The sequence below is a fragment of the Pteropus vampyrus genome, unplaced genomic scaffold (genome assembly GCF_000151845.1).
Source record: "Pteropus vampyrus isolate Shadow unplaced genomic scaffold, Pvam_2.0 Scaffold126, whole genome shotgun sequence".
Classification (NCBI taxonomy): domain Eukaryota; kingdom Metazoa; phylum Chordata; class Mammalia; order Chiroptera; family Pteropodidae; genus Pteropus; species Pteropus vampyrus.
This window is the reverse complement of record NW_011888907.1, coordinates 949,998-954,472: the sequence shown is the minus strand read 5'-3', so window position 1 is coordinate 954,472 and position 4,475 is coordinate 949,998. Positions and strand designations below refer to the sequence as shown.

Sequence of the window (4,475 nt, the reverse complement as noted above, 5' to 3'; positions counted from 1 at the left end):
CCAGTCTTTTCTCAGATATATGTTTTGCAAAGATTCCTCTCCCAGTCTGTGGCTGTTCTTTTCATTCTCGTAAGCAAATTAGTTGCTTTTTGTAAATGCAATTTCTATCAGCAGTGGAAATTGTAAGAACTAGTAACATAAAAAGAAGTGGGGAACCCTAAGATTCCTGAAGTTTCTTGAATACTCACCAGGCCAGTTGCATTTATTTGGCTAGCCTATTAATAAAACTATAAGTACATGAATCTGAGATGTTTCTTAGTCGTTGTAAATCATAATAAAGAAGCTTGTGTAATGATTGGTGGCCTCATATAATTGGTGCTGTGTGTTTGAGAACTTCCTTCACTCTCATATACAAATCAGTATTTAAATGGCACTTTTAATATTTTAATATAATTCTGCACAGAATACCTCCAGTATTCTAAAGTTTGAATCTTGTCCCAAATCGATATTAAGAATATAAAATTAAGATGATAAATGCACACTGGCCCAACAGTATGGTATAATTTAAATAATAAAGAACTCAAAAACAAATAGTTCTTGGAAACTGGGACTAAATTAAGTGAAAGTCTGTACAACTCACACATTTTCTTTCCTTTAATACTTAACCAATAGGCTATCACTTTCTGACCTTTATTTTATTTGCAGTTTTATAACTTTATTCAACAGGCAGCAGTTCTCATCCACATTAACTATTTGTAGATTTTTGAAAGTGGTAACCGGTATGTAGGTAACCAGTGTGTAGAGCTTGTTTGATGAATCTTCATCCTCCTTATGTTTTCTGGACAACTGCACCCAATACAGTATGGGATACTCCTTATCCCTTTGGGCCAGACAACTTTGTTGAGTCTGATGTCAGTGCCCATCTGGAGTGCCCATCTCCTTCATGGCAGATTTCCAGATCTCTCTGAGTGCCTGAGGGGAGCATGCTTCTTGAAGCCCACTCCATGGATGTGCTTGTGAATGTCGATGGTGTATTCTCTGGTTGTTGCCTTGTTGATGGCAGAATGGCCCTTCTTCGCACCACCCTTTGAGGGAGCCATTCTGCCAGACCCAGGTTGGAAAGGAAGCACTTTCTGACCTTTAGAAGTCACTTGTTTGACCACAATTGCTATGTGGTAAAAATCATTAGATTTGTAAGGAAAAAATCTAGTTAATATCAATAGACAGTATATTCCAATTTAAATTGTTAGAGATGTGGTTTAACACTTTCAACAGGAGTATTGAACAATTTATAGGATTGTTCTCCCTGTATAGACCTGCTTTTAAAGACAAGGTTATTAGGGAAGTGGTAATATGGCAGAAAAGTTCATGTGATTGTTTCAGACTGCAAATTTGGATTCCCAAATGTCTGGGTGTTGGCTTCCTTTCTTAAGGTGATCTGCTTGGCCTACATAATCTACTCCCTGACTCAGCCATTTTGTCTTGGTCTTTTAATACTGTCAGCATGGCAGAATCAAGTTTCATAAAAGGCATTTGAGAGGCAACCTTTCTTATAAAGAAAGTGAAGTGGCAAAAACCAAGTGTATTGTTCTTTTTTTTTCTTCTTATCGGCACTCCATTTATAAATCATAGAGTACAAAATTTGTATACCCGAAGCCTATTATAGCTTTTAAGTGCTGTAAGTAACTATACCATACGGTATTAAGTTCAAAGCCATCCTTTAATGTTGTACAACTGCCTTTGTCCTTGGAATGTTAGTTTAAAATGATTACACAACTCTGTAGTAAAACTTTCTAAAGTTTAATAGAGAGTGGTTATTTTGTCAGTTGAGGGCTTGTCTGTGAACTAAAATTCAACACAGGTTAAGATGAAATCTTAACATAAGAACTCTCACTCAGGTATTCCGTCCTGGATCTCGATGATGACTTCCTGAACATGACTGTTCCCTCGAGCTGCTTTGCTTAGATAAGGCCTGGTTGCTCTGGGTGGGTAGCACACAGTTGTCATGCTAGGATCTCCCTTCACTCCAAGGGAAAGCTGAAGTGACCCACACTTGGCTCCTTCTCCATCACGGTTTTCCGTCCTTCACTCAGCTTTAGTCACGCACAAGCCCCCTCCCGTCGTTGGTCTTTGCACTGGCTGTTCCCTCTGCATGGAATGCTCTTCCCCCAGAGAATGACATGGCAACAATTTAATTTGCTTCAAGTGTCAAATGCCACTTTCTCAATGAGAGTTGCCCCTCCCACTCCAAATCTTCCTTACATTGCTTCATTTGTTTATTTTTTTTTTCCTTACAGCACTTACCACCTACTATTCTACTATATTAGGTATTTGTTTATCACAAATATGGCTCATTATCTGTCTCTCTGTTATAATGTAATCCCAGGGATCCCTTGATGTCCCCGTTCTGTGTTACAGTTCTGGTTTCCTGCATTCCATGTTTACCTTTTCATAGGATTGCTCCTATTTTGGCGTGAAGCACATTCTTTAATAGAAGCATTCTTGTGGTTTTCTATGCCTGCAGAAGCTTTTTTCTACCCTCACACTTGATTACTTGTTGGACTGTGTATAGCTTTCTATGTTGATCATTTTCTTTCAGAACCTTGCAGGCATCTTTCTGTTGGCTTGTTTCCAGTTTTGCTTTTGTGATGTCCAGAGCCATCTGATACATGCTCGTTCATGCGTTACCTGGGTTGGGTTTTGTTTTTGTTCTTTGTCCCCGACCTCAGAGCAGCTTATAGAACTTCTTGTTGTCCCTCAGGTTTCTGAGGTTTCACAGTAAGGAGCCTTGGGTATGACTTGATTTTCATCTCTAATGCTGGGCATTTGGTAGACCCTTTCATTCTGGTAACCGATCATCTTCAGTTCTAGGAAATTTTCTTGAATTATTTTGTTGATAATTTCTCTCCTTCACTATTCTCCGTTCTGTCTGGAACTCCTGTTAATTAGATGTTGGACCTCTGGAACTAGGTCTCTGACTTTATCTTTGCTCTCTCATTTCTAGTCTCTGTCCTTTTTCTCTGCTTTCTGAGAGACTTGTTTTCCAATCCTCTGATAGAATATTTGGTCCCTGCTAATGTAGTTTTAATTTCTAAGATCTCTTTTTATGTTTCTGGAATGTTTCTTTTTTTGGAGCACCTTGTTTTTAATCCACAGTTGCAATATATTTTCTTATTTCTTTGATACGCTTAATATGTTCCCCCTCCCCACCTTGATTTCGTTATTAATTTTTTTTAAGTTTCTTCCTGCACAATTTCTGTTTGTTCCAGGTTGTTCTTTATGTGTTGGTTTAGATCGATATTGTTAAAAGGTAAACTGAGGCATGTTAAACAAATTTTTAAGAGTATTTGAGCAAAAATCTATTTGAATTGGGCAGCATCCAATCAAGCAGACAGAAAGGAGCTCCAAAGAGCTGTTCAAAATGAAAGACTTTTAAAGGGAACAGGAACAAGAAATTTAAACTAGGCACACCAGGTTGGTTATTGCAAAGTTACTATCCTTTAGAGAATGACAGGGGTCTGTGAGGTAGATTACCTAACTAGTGCCGATCGGGCAATTCCTGATTGACTGGGTTAAGATTCCATTTCTGGGAGAGCTGAAACTAATTAAACCTCAGTTTGGTGACATGGGGCTTAGCATAAGCGACTCCATTTTGGGTCTTTTGTCTTCCATGTTAAAGGTTTTCTTCACATTTCTGGTAATCCTTAATGATTTGCTCAAAATCAGGGTTAAGAGTCTACAAAGCCAATTGGAAGCTCTTAGTGTGGAGGTAAGGGTTGTCTGCTTGAGACATCGCAGTATGGTAATCTGTGCCTTTTATTGGGTGACCCCTGTATCAGTGCATCTTTAGGTATTTCCTTTGTGACTAACAAGATTTCTGGGGAAATCTTTCAACTCCTGCCTACAGAGTATGGTCCGGACACTGGCATATCTGGGTAGAAGGAACCCAATAAGGGAAGACACAGAAGCATTAATGTGCATTTGGCCACTTAATCAACCTGTTAACTATATGATACCCACATCTTCAAATGTGCTTTTGACTGGCACGGTGACTCCCAGTTCAGAGAAAGAGGGACAGTCATTCAGAGGTATAGAGCAGGGGAAGACATCTGGGAATCTGACTTCTCACAAACACTTTCCCCTTGTTCTTCCTTGCTTTGGCCAGTCCACTCCACCCTAATATCTGAGCACAGAGCGAAAATCAGGCTGGTGTGCAGCTTTTTGCAACCCTGGCAAGGGATTTGACTTTCCTCCGTCAAGTCAGCTGTCACCGATTTTTCTGGATTCCAAAATTTTCTTGATATTGTCCCCTCTCGTCATAATTTTTGTGGGATTATGACTTTTTATTTTTAAAAAATCCCTTTAGTGTTGTTTCAGTTAGATTTGGGGAGGGAACAAAATTAGATGTGTGGTCAATCTGCCATTTTAACACAAAGTCCTTTCAGAAGCTTTGAAAAAATTAGACTTGTTCATGTAAGGCAACTTTATGAAGCTCCTACTGTGTACCAGACACTGAGGCACACTCTTGTCCTTTC

The 4,475-nt window shown here is 39.1% G+C and overlaps 1 pseudogene; it reads right to left on the bottom strand.

Annotated features, from left to right (window-relative positions):
* Window positions 1–630: 630 nt before the first annotated feature.
* LOC105296661 lies at window positions 631–1,040 on the bottom strand (annotated as a pseudogene).
* Between the last annotated feature and the right edge of the window lie 3,435 nt (window positions 1,041–4,475).